The following is a 22,886-nucleotide window of genomic DNA, read 5'->3' on the forward strand; positions in this document are numbered from 1 at the left end:
CATAATCCATCCAGAGGGGGGTGTGGGGCCGTCATTCCCAATTTTCCACTTTTTCCAAAAGAGAGAGGGGGTGGAGGGGGTGAGAGATAGGGGAGGAAGGCAGAAAAGAGAAGGGTTGAAAGATCAGGAAAGGAGAAGAGGGGACGAGACACGATGGCAGCCACTGTCCAAGGGGCCAGTCAAGTGTTTTGGGTAGCGATCAGGTGACTGACTTTCAACTAAGCCCCTATAGTGGGATGTGACATAAATTCTGTGGGTAAATACTTATAGCACCACATGGCGCTTCTTAGCGGAATTCGGGAGTGAGCTTAGAAAGTTTGTTTCGATTCCAGTCCAATACACGCCCCAGATGGGAGGCCAGGTAGTAGCGTCGCAAGTCAGGGAGAACCAACCCTCCCTGTTGTTTAGACAATGTCAGCTGTGACCGCTTAAGTCTGGGATTTTTGTGGGCCCAGTTAAATTGAGTGAGCAAGGATTGAGCTTGCTTAAAAAACGGGACTGGAATCTGGACCGGGAGAGCTTGGAAAAGATAAGTAAATTTAGGGAGTATGTTCATTTTAATGAGATTGCATCTCCTGAACCAGGAATGGAGGCCAGAATGCCACCCGTGAAGCAAACTGCGGATCTTAGTGACAAGGGGTGGGGGGAAGTTCAACATAAACGTACGCACGATGTCCGGTGGAATGTAAGTACCTAAGTACTTAAGGGCTGTATGGGTCCATTTAAATCGAAAATTGGACTGCAAGTCTATTAACGTTTGCGGGGGGACTGTAACCCCCATGGCCTTTAATTTCAAGAAGTATCACGTATATCTGGAATTCCCGAAGGAGATTTGGCAAGGAAACTCTGGGATTCGTCAGCGAGAACAGCATGTCATCCGTGTAGGCAGATATCTTGCACTCAATAGTACCCATTTGGAGTCCCGTTATGTCTGAGTTTTGTCGAATTGTGGAGAGAAAGGGTTCCAATGACAGTGCGAATAATAGGGGCGACAGGGGGCAACCTTGTCTGGTCCCATTCCCGATGTCAAGGGGAGATGAGAGAACCCCATTCGCTTTGACTTGAGCTGAAGGGCGTGAGTATATCTTACTTATCCATGCCAGCATCCGTTCACTCAGACCTATATGGCGAAGGACCGAGAACATCATTGTCCATTTGACCCGATCAAAAGCCTTCTCGGCATCAGTACTCATGAAAAGACAAGGGGTCCCAGATGACTTTGCTTTATGGATCAGGGTAAGCACCTTAATGGTGTTGTTCCTATCTTCCCTGGTGGGAATAAAACCTAACTGGTCAATATGTATAAGGGACTGCAAGTGATGTGCCAATCACGTGGCGAGGATTTTAGAGAATAGTTTTAGGACCGAATTTAGGAGGGAAATGGGTCTGTAGCTCCCACATAGGCCCGGGTCTTTGCCCTCCTTAGGTATCAACGAGATGTGGGCTCTAAGGGTATCCTCAGGAAAATCCCCATTCGAGCTCAGAGTATTAAATAAATTCACCAAGCGCGGGCCGAGAATAGGGAGGAAGGTCTTAAAGTATTGTGCGGTATATCCGTCAGGGCCCGGAGCCTTACCCACCTTCGGAGGTCCCACGGCTGTCTGGACTTCTTCCAGTGTGATCGGGTCCTCCAAGTACTCCCGTGATTCCGATGAGAGGGTTGGTAGACCAGAACCGGTTACATATCTGTCTATATTGTCCTGTCCAGACCCTGAATCGGGCAGGTTGTAGAGATCAGAGTAACATTTTTCAAAGACTTCGGCTATTTGGGTTGGGGTAGAGGCCCTCTGGCCATTCTCATCTATCAACTGTGGTATGTAAGAGCCAGATTTCAACTCCTTTACCGACCTGGCTAAGATTTTTCCGCATTTGTCCCCTGACTCCTACGTCAGTTTACGACAAAACTGGAGTGCCGCTTTCGCTTTATAATGGAGTAGGTCAGCAATATGGGTACGGAGTGTCCCGAATTCAATCTCTAAGGTCCGTGAGGGGGCATGTTTATGTTTCGCTTCCACAGAGGCAAGTTCACGAAACAGATTAGCAAGCTGTTCCTTCCATGTTTGTTTGATGCGCGCCCCGTGCCTGATAAGTACCCTGCGGAGTACTGACTTGTGAGCCTCCCAAATTATCCCCGGGTCACAGTCCTGCGTTTAGTTTTCTTGGAAATAAAGGTCCAATTCCCTGGTCACATTTGCTAAAACTTCCGGTATCTGGAGAAGGCTCTCATTAAGGTGCCAGAATAGAGACCTAGGTGATGGGTTCCTAGAGAGGGTGTAGGTAAGGGCTACAGGAGCGTGGTCGGACCAAGTTATATGGCCGATGGAGGAAGAGCTCACCAAGTGCAGTTGGTCATGTGGAATCAAGAAGAAGTCTATCCTCAAGTATGATTTGTGAGGGGAAGAGCAAAAAGAGTAGTCCCTTTCCCCAGAGTGTTGCAGACCCCAGACATCAACTAATTGGTCATTCAGTAAACACTTAGTAATCCGCTTTCTAGAGGAAATGAGGAGCGAGGAGAAAGAGGCAGAAGTGTCAACCGATGGCGAAAGGGGACATTAAAGTCCCCACCTAATGTCACATAATCTGTGCAGGGTAGTTCCGAGGAACGTGTCTTGGTGATCATTGGGAGCGTACACAGTGGCAAATGTAAAAAGGCGCTCTCCAATGTGGCCCCTAAGAAAAAGATATCGGCTCCAAGGGTCCAACAGAGAATCCTGGAGAACCCAGGGGAGCCTGCTAGAGATCAGAATGGAGACTCCCTTGGTCTTAGAGGAGGGGTTAGTAGAGTGGTAGACCTTAGGGAAGGATCTCAACCATAGAAAGGGGAGGCTAGTATTTTTAAAATGTGTTTCTTGTATAAAGGCCACATCAGTACAGGAAGTCTTCAGTTCTCACAGGAGGATCCACCGTTTTTCAGGGGAGTTCAGTCCCTTAACGTTTAGAGAGGTGACCTTGACTGAGTCTGCCTTCGCTCCTCGGGGAGGGGGAGGGGGACGTCAGAGAAAAGCAAAGAAAGTTGAACCAAGGTAGGTTTTGGGTAGGTAATGCATGGCGGGAACTAAGGGGGAGAAAGGAAGGGCAAATGGAAGGAAAGGTAAAGGGAAAAAGAGGCCGGGCACCTCAACCCCAGGGGGAGAGGGAAATTAAGGGTTGTCCGCACTCAACAGTACAGGAAGGGTATACTAAAACAGCACAATTATGCTATAGCGCTTACCAGATGTACACTGGGTTTAAAGCGCTGTCCTACTTGGGTTGGTGGGTAGACAGGTCAAGAGGGAGCCCCCGAATCCTAGTCCCCCCAGTCCCGGCAGTGGTAAATGTCACGTCTGATACTGGTATGCAAATAAAAGACAATCAGTAACATCATAGAACCAAAAAACAATAGTATAACCAAAACAGAGGTAGAGCATATAACTGTCAGCACTGAGGGGTCTCCTCGGCTCGCCCTAAACGTAGGCATGCACGAGGGAGCCCGTCACAACAGAAAAGGCATCACAGAATGGGATCCACCACCCCCCGTCCCAATCCCCTAAAGTACATGCAGTCCCCGAACAAATCCATTGCTCCCTTTGGCAGATTGTCCTCTTCTTACCCCCTCTCCCCCGTCCACGCCCCGGGGGAAAAGGGGCAGGGAAAGGGGGAGTAGAAGGGGGGAAAGGGGTAGGGAAAGGAGGGAAGGGAAGGGTGGGAAACAGGGGAGAGGGGAAAAACATGCGGAAATGTCAAGTCCTTTAGCGCATTCCCACCAGCAAACACCCAGACCCCATAAATTTCAACTCCTCCCCTCCATGGTCACCACATCATGATGAAAGAGGAGCAGCCCTGGTCGGTGCATGGAAAATCTGGCAGGCAAGGGGCTGGGGCCACCATCCCTCCATCCAACGGGAGACTTCACCCGAGCAGCAGTCCTGGGGCCCGCCAATTAGTGTCTCTCCTGCATCGCCATCGGGGGCTGTGTAGAGCATCCAGAGGGAGGCTGGGACTGCCCAAACAGTAAGGGGTAAATCCTCCAGGGGGGTCCAGAGTCACCCTGGAGGGAAGCAGTGTCTTGTACCAATAGGCTCAATAAATAAGTCATCCAGGGTCCCCAAAAGCTGCAGAAGGCAATGTCGGCAAAGAGTAGGTGGGAGCCAGAGGGGGGGACGAGGGGCGCAACCAGGGGGAGGGGACACATATGTGGGAATATCAAGCCCTTCCAGTACAGCGCACTAGGTATCACTCAGATCCCCCAAAGTGCAACTCCCCCATCTAAGGTCAAGACTCCAGAAGGGAAGATGAGCCGCCCTGGTCTGTACATGAAAGAACCTGCTGCCAAGGGGTTGGGGCTATCATCCCTTCCTCCAATGGGAGATGCCACCGGCATGACAGCCCCGTGTCCTGTCAAGTGGTGCCCCTCTGACAATGTCGTTGTGGTATATGTGGAGCATCCAGGGAGAGGCAGGGACCACCCAAACAGTGAGGGGTAAAGCCTCCAAGGGGGACCGGTGTCAGACAGGAGGCTAGCGGTGTCTTGTACAAGTTGGTTAATTAGACAAGTCATCCAGTGTGTTCCTGTGAGCAGCGGAAGGAAAGGTCGGTAAGGATTATGAATGGGTGGGGGCCAGGGAGTGCATAAAACTGCCACCAGATGACCGGGGCAGAGAGGGCAAGGGGATGAAAGTCAGATCTGGTAGGTGGGGGCGGGGGTGAGGAGTGTCCCTCATATTACTATCTGTATACATTAGCCTGTCTTTTGTACACATTAGCCGGTCCTCTGTATACACTAGTCTGTCTGTATACACTAGTGTATACAGATAGGCTAGATTATACAGAAGAACGTCCTGGGTATGCAGAGATGGAGGCTAGGGTATACAGAGAGAGAGGCTAGAGTATGCATACTTGCTAGTGTATACAGACGGACTAGGGTATACAGAAGACCGGCTAGTTTATATAGGGAGGCAAATGTGTGCAAAAGATAGGCTAGTGTATACAAATAGGCTAGATTATAGAGAAGAACATCTTGGGTATGTAGAGAGAGAGGCTGGGTTACACAGAGAGGCTGGTGTATGCAGACTTGCTAGTGTATACAGACGGACTAGTGTATACAGAGAGGCTTGGGTATACAGAGAGCTAATGTATAAAGAGCAGCTAGTGTATACAAAAGACATCCAAGGGTCTCCAGAGAGACTCGTGTATGCAGAAGACCGGCTAGTTTATACAGAGAGGCTAAAGTGTACAAAACACAGGCTAGTGTATATAGATAGGCTAGATTATACAGAAGAACGTCCTGGGTATGCAGAGATGGAGGCTAGGGTATACAGAGAAAGAGACTGTGTTACACAGAGAGGCTAGAGTATGCAGACTTGCTAGTGTATACAGACGGACTAGTGTATACAGAGAGGCTTGGGTATACAGAGAGCTAATGTATAAAGAGCAGCTAGTGTATACAAAAGACATCCAAGGGTCTACAGAGAGACTCGTGTATGCAGAAGACCGGCTAGTTCATACAGAGAGGCTAAAGTGTACACAACACAGGCTAGTGTATATAGATAGGCTAGATTATACAGAAGAACGTCCTGGGTATGCAGAGATGGAGGCTAGGGTATACAGAGAGAGAGAGACTGTGTTACACAGAGAGGCTAGAGTATGCAGACTTGCTAGTGTATACTGACGGACTAGTGTATACAGAAGACCAGCTAGTTTATACAGAGAGGCTAATGTGTACAAAAGACAGGCTAGTTTATACAGATAGGCTAGATTATACAGAAGAACATCCTGGGTATGCAGAGATGGAGGCTAGGGTATACAGAGAGAGAGAGAGAGAGAGAGGCTGGGTTACACAGAGAGGCAGGAGTATGCAGACTTGCTAGTGTATACAGATGGACTAGTGTATACAGTTGACCGGCTAGTTTATACAGAGAGGCTAATGTGTACAAAAGACAGGCTAGTTTATACAGATAGGCTAGATTATACAGAAGAAGGTCCTGGTTATGCAAGAGATGGAGGCTAGGGTATGCAGAGAGAGAAGCTTGGTTACACAGACTTGCTAGTGTATACAGACGGACTAGTGTATACAGAGGACCGGCTAGTTTATACAGAGAGGCTAATGTGTACAAAAGACAAGCTAGTTTATACAGATAGGCTAGATTATACAGAAGAACGTCCTGGGTATGCAGAGATGGAGGCTATGGTATACAGAGAGAGAGAGAGAGGCTGGGTTACACAGAGAGGCAGGAGTATGCAGACTTGCTAGTGTATACAGATGGACTAGTGTAATCAGTAGACCGGCTAGTTTACACAGATAGGCTAATGTGTACAAAAGACAGGCTAGTGTATACAGATAGGCTAGATTATACAGAAGAAGGTCCTGGTTTATGCAAGAGATGGAGGCTAGGGTATGCAGAGAGAGAGGCTTGGTTACACAGACTTGCTAGTGTATACAGAAGGACTAGTGTATACACAGGACCGGCTAGTTTATACAGAGAGGCTAATGTGTACAAAAGACAGGCTAGTGTATACAGATAGACTAGATTAAACAGAAGAACGTCCTGGGTATGCAGAGATGGAGGCTAGGGTATACAGAGAGAGAGGCTAGAGTATGCATACTTGCTAGTGTATACAGGCGGACTAGTGTATACAGAAGACCGGTTAGTTTATACAGAGAGGCAAATGTGTACAAAAGACAGGCTAGTGTATACAGATAGGCTAGATTATACAGAAGAACGTCCTGGGTATGCAGAGATGGAGGCTAGGGTATACAGAGAGAGAGAGAGAGAGAGAGAGAGAGAGAGAGAGAGAGAGAGGCTGGGTTACACAGAGAGGCAGGAGTATGCAGACTTGCTAGTGTATACAGATGGACTAGTGTATGCAGTAGACCGTCTAGTTTATACAGAGAGGCTAATGTGTACAAAAGGCAGGCTAGTTTATACAGATAGGCTAGATTATACAGAAGAACGTCCTGGGTATGCAGAGATGGAGGCTAGGGTATACAGAGAGAGAGAGAGGCTAGGTTACACAGAGAGGCAGGAGTATGCAGACTTGCTAGTGTATACAGAAGGACTAGTGTATACAGTAGACCGGCTAGTTTACACAGAGAGCCTAATGTGTACAAAAGACAGGCTAGTGTATACAGATAGGCTAGATTATACAGAAGAAGGTCCTGGTTTATGCAAGAGATGGAGGCTAAGGTATACAGAGAGAGAAGTTGGGTTACAAAGAGAGGCTAGTGTATGCAGGCTTGCTATATTGCAGAGCGTAATTTATCAGGAAAGAGATCCAAAGCGTTAGTTGCAGTAGTATCATAAAACTGAGAAATCGTTGCATTACTCTAAATTTAAAAGTTGTTCCGGTAGCACTGAAAAGACGATATTAGATGAGTGATCTACACATTTCGTTTACTATTGCAGAGAGATACCGGCTAAATGTTAATATGTTAATATGTGCTGCGTGTAAGGTAGAAATAAGATGGTTAAGTGTGAGCTGGTTTACCAGGATTTAGAGATAGTAATCTGTTTATTCTAATAATAAATATAGCAAAATAACTCTAAAATTAATATTGAGACAGTATATACAGTTCGGGTTTAAGTGGAAATACACTAAATAACAGCAACGACGTGTGTAGGTTTTTATCAATCAGGTTCATTACGTGTCTTTAATCATGTAGTGAATATACCCCAAATATAGCATAAGGATGAGAAAGGATAATAACGGGCAGAGGATGCCATGGCAAAAAGACAAACTGCATTAGAATTGTGAATATGAATTAGAGATGAAATGCCAATCCCCACGGCTACGTACAGCAAAGCAGCTAAATATTCAGCTAAATATTCTGCAATAGCAGAGATTAAGTATTGCAGTCGAAATGAGATCGGAAGCGTTAGTTGCAGTAGCTCCAAAATGACTGAGAAATCATTTCATTACTCTAAATGTAAAAGTTATCCAGGTAGCACTGAGTGGACTGATATTAGATGAGTGATCGTTGTAATACAAATTCAGTTTCCTATAGCAGAGAGATACCAGCTAAATGTGAAACGAGCAATTAAACTGTTCACGGTAGCATTGCATTACTCTTAATACATGCAGCGTGTAAAGAAGCAATAAGGTGGTTTTGTATTACCCTAAAATTAGCAGTATACGTAATAAAGGTGAGTAGGTAACATGTATTTAGACATAGCAAACTCTACAATCTAATTTAGCAGCTAAATATTACTTAACATATCAGAGATAAAGTATTGCAGTTGAAAAAAGATCGGAAGCGTTACTTGCAGTAGCTTCAAAATGACTGAGAAATCATTTCATTACTCTAAAAGTAAAAGTTATCCCGGTAGCACTGAGTGGACTGATATGAGTGATCGTTGTGGTACAAATTCAGTTTCCTATAGAGAGAGATACCAGCTAAATGTGAGAAGAGCAATTAAACTGTTCCCATCGGTAGCATTGCATTACTCTTAATATGTGCAGCGTTCAAAGAAGCAATAAGATGGTTTTGTATTATCCTAAAATTAGCAGTATACGTAATAAAGGAGAGTAGGTAACCTGGATTTAGACATAGCAAACTCTATAATCGAATTTAGCAAAATTAGAAAGGATAATATTGAGACAGTATATACAGGTCGAGTTTAAGTGGAAATACACAAAATATATAGCTTACCTTTACATTGTTCAATAGAGCGTTGCAAAGTAATTCCAAGGCAGAATGTCGGAATAGCAATTAGATGAGATGATTGCTGTAATCATGAAATATCAGCAAGGACGTGACTAGGTTTCTATCATTTTCAGGATCCTTACGTGTCTTTAAGGATGAGAACGTATAATAACTGGCAAAGTATGACATGGCAAAAGAGACAAACTGCATTAGAAATGTGAATGTGAATTAGAGATGAAATGTCAATCCCCATTGGTTATTTACATGTAACCATTAATACAGTTAACGTGGCTACATACAGCAAAGTGTGAGCTAAGCAGCTAAATATTACTTAATATATAAAAGAGATCGGAAGCGTTACTTGCAGTAGCTTCAAAATGATTGAGAAATGATCATATTGTCGGAATAGCAATTAGATGAGATGATTGCTGTAATCATGAAATATCAGCAACGACTAGGTTTCTATCGGATGAGAAGGTATAATAAATGGCAAAGTATGACATGGCAAAGAGGCAAATTGCATTAGAGATGTGAGATGGACATGAAATGTCAATCCCCATTGGTTACTTACATGTAAACGCGGCACCATACAGCAAAGTGTGAGCTAAGCAGCTAAAGGGTATTTAATAGTAAATTGACGTAGCTTGAAAATTCCAACGTTTAAATCGTTCCATTAATTTTGTAACGCACGAAGACGGCTTACACTGACTGTTTTCCGTTTCCACTGCTTATCGGCATAATGTATCAGTAACCATGAACATTAATAGTGATAGACAGCTTACATTAGGATGTATGCATGAGGTGAATGTAAAATAGTTGCATTATGTGTTATTAATGTAATCAAACTGTATTGCTATGCTTTGCTACTGCAACCACTTCTCAATCAAGTAAACCGCCCCACTGCTTTTCTCACATTTTGCTGCTGTTAAAAAATGTGTTGCAAGTGTTAGGTGTTACAAATGGTTATCAATGCGACAGTTAATGTGGAGAAGAAGTAATACACAAAATAGAGTCAGAAAGAGAATCCTATTGCATAGAGGTCGCGAGAGATGGTTGCATTGCTCTTATGTGCAGTGTGTAAAAGGATTTAAAAAGATGGTTTTGTGTGACTTTTGCTTTAACGTAAAATTAGCTGTAGACATTATAACTATGGTTAGGTTTACAATGATTTAGAGTTAATAATCTCTATAATATAATAATAATAAGTATAGCAAAACAAATTAGAAAATATTGAGGCATATAGGTCGAGATAACGTGAATACACAAAAGGGTAATATCCTCATTAAGGCAGAATGTCGGAATAGCAATGAGATTCGATGGTTGCAACATAAAGCAAAATATGAGAACGGCTAAAATACAGAACAACAGTACATAATTTAAGAGTACAGTAGAATATAGTATAAATTATTTAAGATTAAATAGACTTAGAATGAAAAAAATCTAAGTTTAAATCGTTGAGTAAATCGTTGAGTAAATCGTGAATTTATCAGCTAAGTTAACGCTGAGATTATGATTAATTTCACAGTTCCATTACGCGGTCCTTTTCCACTGGTATAGTCATAATGTAATATCAGTAATTGCTATCAGTAAATGTTAAAATTTTAAGACGGTTCACGGTTATGTGGAATTGATATGGATTTAAAAGCGGTACATTAAATTTCTGAAGCATATGGCAGAAAGACGGCTTACACTGCTTTTCTCACATTTTGCTGCGGTAAAAAGAAATGTTTTGTCACTGTGTTTTAACTGTGACAGTTAAGGTGGAGAAAAAGAAGTAATACAGAAAATAGAGTCAAACAGTGGAAACGTTTATTTGTCATGACAGCTGATACTGGTTGAGCAATAAAACTGTTTTATTAAGATGTAAGACTAGTTTTATTCTCTACATATAGGCTTTTCAGAGAGTTGTATAATATAGGCGACCAATAGGACATTTAAATGGCTTAATGTTGTAGGGAGGAAGTATCGCTTTTCAAAGGTAAGAGATTGAAAGCTTAGCTTGAAAATGTCCGAGAAATAGTTGCTTTAGTCTAAATTTAAAGAATATGCCGGTACCAATGAGAAAGCTTATATTAGACTAGTTGATCTTTGCATTACACAATCCTATTATTATTATTATTATTATTATTATTATTATTATTATTATTATTATTAATAATAAGATCATAGTGCAGAGAAATTTTGATTTTGAGATAGTACTCTCTATTTCTAATAAGAAATAAAGAAAAATAAGTCAGGATGGTGTGTCAGGACTGTCACATACTCAATGTGACAGTTGATGTTGGAATTACAAATATGCAAAATAGAGCAAAAGAGTACATGGTTTATTTATATGTATGATAGTTTTATTGCATGCTTGATGTGGATGATTAAAATCGTGTAGTGAGTATAATCTATATTTAGCATAAGAATGAAAAGGCATAACATGGCAATGAGACAAACTCCATTAGAGATGTGAGCTAGATGAAATGATGAAAAGTCTCTGTATAGCCCAGATTGTCTTCTGTTATCACTTAGCCTACCCTCTAAATTCACTAGCCTCTCTATATACACCAGCATGTTTACACTAGCCGGTCTCTGCATACAATAGCTTGTCTTCGATATACACTAGCCTATGTTCTGAATACACTAGCCCGTCTTCTGTCTTCTGTATGCCCTAGCCTGTCTTCTGTATACATTAGTCTCTCTGTATAAACTAGCATCTCTGTATACCCCAAACTGTCTTCTGTAAAAACGTGTCTCTCTTATAGCCTGTCTAGCCTTTCTTCTGTACACACTAGCTTCTCTGTATACACTAACCAGGCTTCTATATACTCTATGCACTAGCCTCTCTGTATAATCTAGCCTCTCTATATACCCTAGATAGTGTTCTGCATACACTAGCCTCTCCGTAGAAGCCAGCCTTTATTCTTTATTCACTAGCCTTTCTTCTGTATGCTGTAGTCTTCTATATATACTAGCTTCTCTGTACACCCCTGCATCTCTGTAATACACTAAACCCTCTGTATACCACAGCCTGTCTTCTGTATACACTACCCAGTCTTCTGTATACACTGTCAGCTTGGATGTATACCCAAGCCTGTCTTCTGTATACACTCGACTCTCTCTATACACTAACCTCTCTATATACACTAACATCTTTGTATATACTAGCTTCTCTTTAAACTAGCCTCTCTGTGTACCCCAGCCTCATTGTTTACTCTAGCATCGCTGTATACTCAAGCATATCTGCATACACGAGTCTGTATTCTGTATTCACTAGCCTTTCTTCTGTCTTCTATATATACTAGCTTCTCTGTACAACCTTGCATCTCTGTAAAAACTGTCTGAACTAGCCAGTATTATGTATACACTCACCGACTGTATACACTAGACTCTCTGAATACACTAAACCCTCTGTATACCACAGCCTGTCTTCTGTATACACTAGACTGTAAAAACTAGCTAGAATACACCAGCCTGTCTTCTTTACCCACTAGACTCTCTGTATGCACTACCCAGTCTTCTGTATACACTGTCATCTTTGATGTATACCCAAGCCTGTCTTCTGTATACACTAGTTTCTCTATATGCACTGTCCTATCTGTATACACTCGACTCTCTCTATACACTAACCTCTCTATATACACTAACATCTTTGTATATACTAGCTTCTCTTTAAACTAGCCTCTCTGTGTACCCCAGCCTCATTGTTTACTCTAGCATCGCTGTATACTCAAGCCTATCTGCATACACGAGTCTGTATTCTGTATTCACTAGCCTTTCTTCTGTCTTCTATATATACTAGCTTCTCTGTACAACCTTGCATCTCTGTAAAAACTGTCTGAACTAGCCAGTATTATGTATACACTCACCGACTGTATACACTAGACTCTCTGAATACACTAAACCCTCTGTATACCACAGCCTGTCTTCTGTATACACTAGACTGTAAAAACTAGCTAGAATACACCAGCCTGTCTTCTTTACCCACTAGACTCTCTGTATGCACTACCCAGTCTTCTGTATACACTGTCATCTTTGATGTATACCCAAGCCTGTCTTCTGTATACACTAGTTTCTCTATATGCACTGTCCTTTCTGTATACTCTCGACCCTCTCTATACATTAACCTCTCTATATACACTAACATCTTTGTATATACTAGCCTCTCTTTAAATTAGCCTCTCTGTGTACCCCAGCCTCACTGTTTACTCTAGCATCTCTGTATACTCAAGCCTATCTACATACACGAGTCTGTATTCTGTATTCACTAGCCTTTCTTCTGTATGCTGTAGTCTTCTATATATACCAGCTTCTCTGTACACCCTTGCATCTCTGTAAACACTGTGTAAACTAGCCAGTCTTATGCATACACTCGCCGACTGTATACACTAGACTCTCTGAATACACTAAACTCTCTGTATACCACAGTCTGTCTTCTGTATACACTAGACTGTAAATACTAGCTAGAATACACCAGCCTGTCTTCTGTACCCACTAGACTCTCTGCATGCACTACCCAGTTTTCTGTATACACTGTCATCTTTGATGTATACCCAAGCCTGTCTTCTGTATACACTAGCTTCTCTATATGCACTGTCCTTTCTGTATACACTCGACTCTCTCTATACACTAACCTCTCTATATACACTAACATCTTTGTATATACTAGCCTCTCTTTAAACTAGCCTCTCTGTGTACCCCAGTCTCACTGTTTACTCTAGCATCTCTGTATACTCAAGCCTATCTACATACACAAGTCTGTATTCTGTATTCACTAGCCTTTCTTCTGTATGCTGTAGTCTTCTATATATACCAGCTTCTGTGTACACCCTAGCACTGTAACAGTGCTAGGTTCCTGTATTACAGAAACAGAACACCAGCAATAAGGTGTATACTGTACAGGAGGCAAACAACACCCACTCTAACTTTTGCACTGCAGATGCATGTATTGCAGAAATTGAACACCAGTAATAAAGGGTAGCTTCAGGTGTGTACTGTGCAGGAGGCACTAACACCCACTGTAACAGTGCTAGGTTCCCAAGCAGTAAAGACACTGTCCCTGCCTATCGTCCTCTTTCCCTGACCACCGCAACACACTATACAAGGCCGGGTGAGCTATACTTGGCCACAGGAATCCTGCCTGTGGTGAATTATGGCTCTCGTCACAGAGGATGTCACATCTGATCTTATTATATAGAACCTATTATGCTCCTCGTAAACTTTTTCAGTTTGGCCGAACGGCCGGACGCAAGTTGCCCCCGGTGCGGGAACATGGTGGGAGACATGATGCACATGTTTTGGAGATGCCCGAAGTTGATCCGCTACTGGACAGAGGTGACAGGAACCATTGATCGGGTGTTTGGAACCTCCACCAGGATGGAGGCGAAGTATTGTCTCCTGGGATTAGTTGGCAGTTCTGAGATGCCTATTTCAGGCAAGGAAACTGTTGGCAATGACTTGGTTTTTTTCACTTGTTTCCCAAGATGACCATGTTGGCGTTTGTCAAGATGGTTGAGAGTGCCCAAAGAGATCGCCTATGGCCCCATCACCTTGAAAGTGCCTGATCTTGTCTGATCTCGGAGGCTAAGCATTGTCCGGCCTGATTAGTAACTGGGTGGGAGACCAACTGGGAATACCAGGTGTCGTAGGATTCTTTTTATGTTGTTGGCGTTGACATGGTTTTTTTTTCCACTTGTTTCCCAAGGTGATCATCTTGGCATTTGTCAAGAGGGCTGGGAGAGCCCAAAGAAATCTCCTATGACCACATCCCCCTGAAAGCGCCCGATCTCATCTGATCTCAGAGGCTAAGCAGGGTCCGGCCTGGATAGTACCTAATTAAAGGTGCCGTAGGAATCTTTTTATATTGTTGGCTTTGACCTGTTTTTCTTTCGCTTGTTTCCCAAGGTGACCATTTTAGCATCAGTCAAGAGTTTTGAGTATGTCCCAAAGCGTTCGCCTGAGGTCACATCACCCTGAAAGCGCCCGATCTCAGAGGCTAAGCAGGGTCTGGGTCAGATGGGAGACCGCCAGGGTCTATGTTGTTGGCGTTGACCTGTTTTTTTTCACTTGTTTCCCAAGATAACCATCTTGCTATTTGTCAAGAGGGTTGAGAGTGTCTAAATAGAACACCTATGGCCACATCACCCTGAAAGCGCACAATCTCATCTGATCTCGGAGGCCTAGCAGTGTACGGCCTGGTTAATACCTGTATGGGAGACCATCTGTGAATACCAGGCGCCGTAGGCTTCTTTTTATGTTGTTGGCGTTTACCTGTTTATTTTCGCTTGTTTACCAAGGTGACCATCTTGGCGTTTGTCAAGAGGGTTGAGCGTGCATTTGATCTCAGAGGCTAAGCAGGGTTGGGACATGGTTAGTACCTGGATGGGAGACCGCCTGGGATTTCTCGATGCCATAGGCTTTAGTTTTAAGTTGTTGGCATTGACTTATTTTTTTTTATTTTTATTATTCTTTTATTAAGTAAAACAACATAAATATAACAGTCAACCATACAGCATGACCCAGGGTCACCATTACATGGTAACAAAAAATAGGCAGCCAAATAACTCTGGGTTCTCAGAGGGGAGTCCTACAGTTTCATGCAGAAAAGAGAGAAACCCCACCTCCGACATGTAGTACAGTATAACTAGTGCAGCTCCGTTCGGACAAATGTAATCATGGAGAACAACTGGGACCACAGCGAGCCAGCTTATCATGACCTACGTGAACCAGAGTAAAATATGAGCCGGGCATGTCCAGAACCCTGGGGTTCTTCTGGGTCCCCAAGGCTAGTAAGGAGACAAGGCATAGTCAAAAGGGAGGACGGGGGAAGAAGAGAGTGCAAAGACGGAGAGAAAGGAGGTGGGGGGAATGCGGCAGGGAAAAAAAGAAAAATAAAGACAAAAAGGGAGGAAGGGAATGCCACCCAGGGCAGACATGGCCTACGTAGGTAAACGTTAGATTTTCAGTCGTTTTCTGGGACAGAGGCACTGCTCACCTCCCGAATGTAGTCTCGAGTACCAGTAAAATACCTCCAGGGCCTCCATGTAACACTAACAGCCTCTTCAGTGTTGTGAAGGGTGGCGGTCAATTCTTCCATCTGGAGAATATGATTAACTTTGGAATACCACAGCACCTTGGATGGGGGCTGAGGCTGCCTCCACAGTGCGGGAATGCAGGCCCGGGCGGCATTCAGGAGTTGCATTGTGAGGGTTTTTTTGTATTTTCGAACAGGCTGTTCGGTCAAGTGTAGAAGGCACGCTGCTGGGAACCCAAAAGTTCCTCAAGGCCGGGCATGCCCAGAAAAGGTGTCCCATGGTCCCTGTATCTGAATTTCACCTCCAACAAACATCCGGGATCGATCTATCCATTGTATTCAGAAGGTATGGGACTCTATACCAGCGTGAGACTATCTTGTATCCTGAGTCTTGATATTGGTTTGCGATGGAAGCTTTATGTACTAAGGTCAGGATCTTCCCTATCTGTTGTGGGGTAAATGTGATGCCTAAGTCCCTCTCCCATTTGTGGATAAATGGTGGGGGTCGACTCCTCCTCCTGACTACTCAATAGGTTGTACAGGAGGGAGAGGGTGTGTCGCACAGGTTCCCTTTTGTGACAGATGGATTCATAGGGTGTCAGGTCTCTAGGAGTGTAGGGGGCCCTTTGTATGGCCAGAAGAAAGTGACGAAGTTGATAAGTACTAAACAAGTCAAGCGGAGGGTCAGAAAGCTCGGCGACAGTTTGCGTGGTCGGGAGCCCTCCCGAGGGCCAAACCTCTCCCAGACGCTGTTTCCCCACCACTGTCAAATGTCGCAGTTTCTTGTTGGTAAATCCCGGTGGGAAGTCTGGATTACCTATAACCGGAGTCATTGGTGATGGCAGGGGAGCAATGTGTGTGCAGCGGAACAACCTCCGCACAACAGCCAACGTAGCTCCCACTACGGGGTGACCTCTGAGGTCTTTTGGTAGGGAGGACAGGAGCCACGGGGAGGTCAATAGGGGAATGGATCCATCCTCAATCTCCATCTCCACCCACTGCTTGTGTGGGCCATTACAATGCCAATCAACGACTCTCGCTAGCAGAGTCACTCTGTAGTATTGTCTGAGATCTGGGAGACCCAGACCCCCCTAGTCCTTTGGTCTGGCAAGCTATTGCAAACGGGCTCTGGGCGGTTTGCACGCCCAAATTAAGTCCCGGAGCAGCACCTGCAGTTGTCTGAAAAAAGTTGGGGGTAACCGGATCGGTAATGTCTGGAACATGTATAAGATCCGCGGGAGGGCCGTCATTTTGAATGCATTACAGCGCCCGAACCAGGTCAGTGTTAAAGCATGCCAGTTTCCCAAATCAGATTTCAGTCTATCCAGGAGAGGGACAAAATTAAGCGGGTACAATTGCGCTAAATCCGCTGCGATGTCAACGCCCAGGTAACATATAGATTTTTCAGCCCAGTAGAATCTAAAAGCGGAGCGGAGCCTCTTGGCCTCACCATCCGGGACCGATATATTCAATACAGCCGACTTGGCGCAATTGATTTTATAGTTTGATAGGCTGCCGTATCGCTGTAGAGACGCAAGTATATTGGGAAGCAAAATGTGTGGATTGGAGACGGAAAAAAATTAGATCGTCAGTGTACGCCGCAATTTTGTGGTGTGCCGAGGGTTTGGATATGCCAGTAACATTCGGGTCATTCCGAACATGACACATAAGTGGTTCCAGTGTCAGAATAAAAATTAGGGGAGACAGACGGCACCCCTGCCTCGTCCCATTAGTGATGGGGAAAGAGTCCGAGCACCACTCGTTCACCCGTACCGCTGCCGACGGCGTGGAGTAAAGCGACATTACCCAGCTCATCATGTTGGAGCCAAGACCTATATGTTCCAGGGTGGCCTACATAAAGTGCCAGGCCACCCTGTCAAAGGCCTTCTCCGCGTCCGTTGACAACATAAGCAAGGGCCTTCCCTGTACATGCGCCGCATGGATTAAATTGAGGACTCGGGCCGTATTGTCTCTAGCTTCCGACTTATTTTTATTTTTTTTGCTTGTTTCCCAAGGTGACCATCTTGGCGTTTGTCAAGAGGGTTGAAAGTGCCTGAAGAGATAGCCTATGGGCACATCACCCTGAAAGCACCCGATCTCGTTTGATCTTGGAGGCTAAGAAGAGTCGGGCCTTGTTAGTACCTGGATGGGAGACCGCCTGGGAATACCAGGTGTCGTAGACTTCTTTTAATGTTGTTGGCGTTGACCTGTTTTTTTTTCGCTTGTTTCCCAAAGTGACCATCTTGGTGTTTGTCAAGAGGGTTGAGAGTGCCTGAAGAGATTGCCTATGGCCACATCACTCTGAAAGCACCCAATCTCGTCTGATCTTGGAGGCTAAGAAGAGTCGGGCCTGGTTAGTACCTGGATGGGAGACCACCTGGGAATACCAGTTATTGTAGGCTTCTTTTTATGTTGTTGGCGTTGATTCGTTTTTTTTTTTTGCTTGTTTCCCAAGGTGACCATCTTGGCATTTGTCAAGAAGGTTGAGAGTGCCCAAAGAGATCGCTTATAGCAGCATCACCCTGCATGAACCCTATCTCTTCTCTTCTCTGAGGCTAAGAAGGGTTGGGCCTAGTTAGTACCTGGATGGGAGATGGCGTTGGAATACCAGGTGCCGTATTCTTCTTTTTATGTTGTTGACATTGACCTGTTTTTTTTCGCTTGTATCTCAAGGTGACTATCTTGGCTTTTTTCAAGAGGGTTGACAATGCCCAAAGAGATTGCCTATGGGCACATAACCCTGAAAGCGCCCGATCTCCTCTGATCTCAGAAGCTAAACAGGGTTGGGCCTTGCTAGTACCTGGATTGGAGACCACCTGGGAATACTAGGTGCTGTAGGCTTCCTTTTATGTTGTTGGCCTTGACCTGTTTTTTTTTTTACTTGTTTCCCAAGGTGACCATCTTGGCGTTTGTCAAGAGGGTTGAAAGTGCCTGAAGAGATTGCCTACGGGCACATCACCCTGAAAGCACCCGATCTCGTTTGATGTTGGAGGCTAAGAAGAGTCGGGCCTTGTTAGTGCCTGGATGGGAGACCGCCTGGGAATACCAGGTGCCATAGGCTTCTTTTTTTATTTTATTTTTATTTAGTAGTATGCGACATACAATGCAAAGGCAACTTCACAGAATGTGTGATACAAATAGTTACAAACAAACGATCATATTGCATGGATATCAGAGCCAATGGTAAGAAGTCAGAGGAGAATAGCACGTGTACAGCTTTGCGGTCATATCAAGATGAGATTAAAGCTCCATCTTGTTGGGATCCTCTACTACTTAAAATATTATTGATACTAGCCCTGCTACCCTCGAAGAGTTTAGATATCCATAGATAGGGGAAGAGTATTGTGTAGTAGTCAAATGGGGTCGGAACCTACCATTTTCTTTTCCCTTTTTTGAGTTAAGAAGGGAAATAGTAGAACTGAAAAGAGGGAGAAGGGGAAAGAGAAGATTGGGGAAGGAAATGGCAGAAAAGGAAAAGAAGGGGTAAGGGGGTGTCGTGGGTAGAGTGGATAGGATGGGGTCCCCTCCCAGGGAGCAAGAGACGCCCTCGGCTCACCAGATCATCAGCTGTCCAACGTTTGGAACAGCGATCTCCAATGATCACCATGAGCTTACTATGTCTCGCGGAGGTATTCTTCCGAAAAGCGAAACTGGGTCCAGTAGAACCATCTGTTCCCATGCTCCTCCGTTTTATCCCTCATTGTGGCAGTCAGGTCTTCCATTCGTTCAATATCATTTACCCATGCGAACCACTGGGTCACCATTGGAGCAGATTGCTCTTTCCACTGACTTGGGATGCAGGCCCTAGCTGCATTGAGGAGATGTTTAAGTAAGGACTTATGATAACGCTTTCTCGACATAGGAGTTAGAGTGAGAAGAACTGCTGCGGGATCATTGGCTAAGGAAATCTCTGTGAACTTGTGGATGAGTCTCAGGACAGGCTGCCAGAATGTTTGTAATTTAGGGCATTCCCAGAAAATGTGGAGAATGGTGCCAGCCTGTTGCCCACAGCGACAGCAGCGGTCAGATTGACCGGGGAATCTTTTGGCCAACACCACCGGTGTACGATACCAGCGTGTGATCAGCTTATATTATATATATTTTTATGTTGTTGGCCTTGACCTGTTTTTTTTTTTCACTTGTTTCCCAAGGTGACCATCTTGGCGTTTGTCAAGAGGGTTGAGAGTGCCCGAAGAGATCACCTATGGCCCCATCACCCTAAAAGCGCCCAATCTCGTCTGATCTTGAATGCTAAACAGTGTCGGGCCTGGTTAGTACCTGGATGGGAGACCGCCTGGGAATGCCTGGGAATACCAGGTGCCATAGGCTTCTTTTTTATTTATTTAGTAGTATGCGACATACAATGCAAAGGCAACTTCACAGAATGTGTGATACAAATAGTTACAAACAAACGATCATATTGCATGGATATCAGAGCCAATGGTAAGAAGTTCGAGGAGAATAGCACGTGTACAGCTTTGCGGTCATATGAAGATGAGATTAAAGCTCCATCTCGTTGGGATCCTCTACCACTTAAAATATTATTGATACTAGCCCTGCTACCCTCGAAGAGTTTAGATATCCATAGATAGGGGAAGAGTATTGTGTAGTAGTCAAATGGGGTCGGAACAAATACATTTTCTTTTCCTTTTTTGAGTTAAGAAGGGAAATAGTAGAACTGAAAGGAGGGAGAAGGGGAAAGGGAAGATTGGGGAAGGAAATGGCAGAAAAGGAAAAGAAGGGGTAAGGGGGTGTCGTGGGTAGAGTGGATAGGGTGGGACCCCACCCCTCCCAGGGAGCAAGAGACGCCCTCGGCTCACCAGCTCATCAGCTGTCCAACGTTTGGAACAGCGATTTCCAACGATCACCATGAGCTTACTATGTCTCGCGGAGGTATTCTTCCGAAAAGCGAAACTGGGTCCAGTAGAACCATCTGTTCCCATGCTCCTCCGTTTTATCCCTCGTTGTGGCAGTCAGGTCTTCCATTCGTTCAATATCATTTACCCTTGCGAACCACTGGGTCACCATTGGAGCAGATTGCTCTTTCCACTGACTTGGGATGCAGGCCCTAGCTGCATTGAGGAGATGTTTAAGTAAGGACTTATGATAACGCTTTCTCGACATAGGAGTTTGATTGAGAAGAACTGCTGCGGGATCATTGGCTAAGGAAATGTCTGTGAACTTGTGGATGAGTCTCAGGACAGGCTGCCAGAATGTTTGTAATTTAGGGCATTCCCAAAAAATGTGGAGAATGGTGCCAGCCTGTTGCTCACAGTGACAGCAGCGGTCAGATTGACCTGGGAATATTTTGGCCAACACCACCGGTGTACGATACCAGCGTGTGATCAGCTTATATGAGATCTCCTGATATTTACTGCAGAGTGACGACTTATGGGCGAAAAAGAGTATTCTGTCCTTCTGTGGTTTGGAGAATGTAGTTTGTAAGTCCCTTTTCCATTTAGCTAGGAAGGGTGGATCCGTGGAGGATTGTGCGTCTGTCAGGATTTGGTAGGACCTAGAGAGGGAACCACGAATTGGGCCATCATCCAGGCAAAGTTCCTCGAAGGGGTGGAATTGTCTAGAGAAGAACGAATGGTTAGGTAGTGATCCGAGGAAATGGATTAGCTGTCTAGCTCTCCAGCTATCCATTGCAACAGGTACTTGCTCTAGCAGTATGGTCCCCATGGGAATCAAGCCCGTGGGTCCAAGAAATAGGGCTGCTCTCAGAAGCCCTTTCGGGGCTTGCCTGGTAAAGGCCTGGTCAGACAGGCCCGGAGGGAATCTAGGATGTCCAATAATTGGGGTCATAGGAGAAGGGAAGTTAGTCAGGTGGGAAAGGTGAAAAAAACTATCCATCTCGGCGAGCGAGGGGCCAATTAACGGGTGAGTAGTCACACAGGGCTCCAATGGCCTCCCCGCCCAAGGCAGACCAGCCAGTGGAACCCACGCCATCTCCTGCTCTAGCTTGACCCATAGCTTCAGTTCCCCATGCCGGTGTCTTATCACATATGGTCCCCCATCGCATAGTGTCCGCTGTGTACTGCGCATGTGCAGTACACAGCAACACAGATTCTGAAAATTGCCGAGCATGAACGGCGCCTGCGCACTGAGTCCAGGTTCTATCCCTACTATCCAAGTGGACATAGAGTAAGAATATAAAAGAGCCGAGCGCAGCGAGGCTGAGCCCGAAGCGTGGCGAGCAAAGCTCGCCTGCGAGGGGCCCTCTAATATTCACAACCCTATGTCCGTTTGGATGGTGGGGCTACCACCTCCACTCACCGCGCAGGTGCCGTTAAGCTTCAGAGATTTTCCGAAGCTTCGTCTGCTCCGTACTGCGCATGCGCAGTACGGCGCAGACACTATATCATGGCCGGACAGTATATGGCAGAACACCGGCACCAGTCAACCACCGGTTTCATGTGCGTCGCTGTGTAATATAGAGCAGGGTCCGGGAAGCCAATACCTCCCCGCAATTTCGGTCACAATAGCATTGCCCTACCAATACGCATATGTTTTCTTCTTGGCTTATTTTTATGTTGTTGGCTTTGACCTGTTTTTTTTAGCTTGCTTCCCAAGGTGACCATCTTGGCCTTTGTCAAGAGGCTTCAGAGTGCCCAAAGAGAGTGCCTACGGCCAAATCACCCTGAAAGAGCCCAATCTTATCTGATCTCAGAGGCTAAGCAGCGATGGGCCTGGTTAGTACCTGGATGGGAGACAGCTTGGGAATACCAGGTGCCGTAGGCTTCTCATTGTGTTGTCGGCGTTGACCTGTTTTTTTCCCCTTGTTTCCCAAGGTGACCATCTTGGCATGTGTCAAGAGGGTTGAGAGTGCACAAAGAAATTGCCTAGGAGCACAACACCCTGAAAGCGCCCAATCTCGTTTGGTCTCAGAGGCTAAGCAGGGTTGGGCCTGGTTTGTACCTGGATGGGAGACCGCCTGGGTTTTCCAGATGCCACAGGCTTATTTTTATGTTGTTGGTGTTGACCTGTTTTTTTCGCTTGTTTCCCAAAGTGATCATCTTGGCATTTGTCAAGAGGGTTGAGAGTGCCTAAAGAGATCGCTTACAGCCGCATCACCCTGAAAGCACCCTATCTCTTCTGATCTCAGAGGCTAAGAAGGGTTGGGCCTAGTTAGTACTTGAATGGGAGACGGCCTTGGAATACCAGGTGCCGTATTCTTCTTTTTATGTTGTTGGCGTTGACCTGTTTTTTTTCGCTTGTTTCCCAGGGTGACTATCTTGGCATTTT

The 22,886-nt window shown here is 45.0% G+C and overlaps 5 pseudogenes; all 5 read left to right on the forward strand.

Annotated features, from left to right (window-relative positions):
- Positions 1-17,702: 17,702 nt before the first annotated feature.
- On the forward strand, positions 17,703-17,821 carry LOC143931241 (5S ribosomal RNA; annotated as a pseudogene).
- A 100-nt stretch (positions 17,822-17,921) lies between these two features.
- Positions 17,922-18,040, forward strand: LOC143931811 (5S ribosomal RNA; annotated as a pseudogene).
- A 320-nt stretch (positions 18,041-18,360) lies between these two features.
- LOC143931270 (5S ribosomal RNA) lies at positions 18,361-18,479 on the forward strand (annotated as a pseudogene).
- Positions 18,480-18,580: 101 nt separating this feature from the next.
- Positions 18,581-18,699, forward strand: LOC143932109 (5S ribosomal RNA; annotated as a pseudogene).
- A 3,564-nt stretch (positions 18,700-22,263) lies between these two features.
- LOC143931563 (5S ribosomal RNA) lies at positions 22,264-22,382 on the forward strand (annotated as a pseudogene).
- Positions 22,383-22,886: the final 504 nt, after the last annotated feature.

Source organism: Lithobates pipiens, unplaced genomic scaffold (genome assembly GCF_037356315.1).
Source record: "Lithobates pipiens isolate NorthernLeopardFrog02 unplaced genomic scaffold, aLitPip1_a1.2 Scaffold_25, whole genome shotgun sequence".
Classification (NCBI taxonomy): Eukaryota; Metazoa; Chordata; class Amphibia; order Anura; family Ranidae; genus Lithobates; species Lithobates pipiens.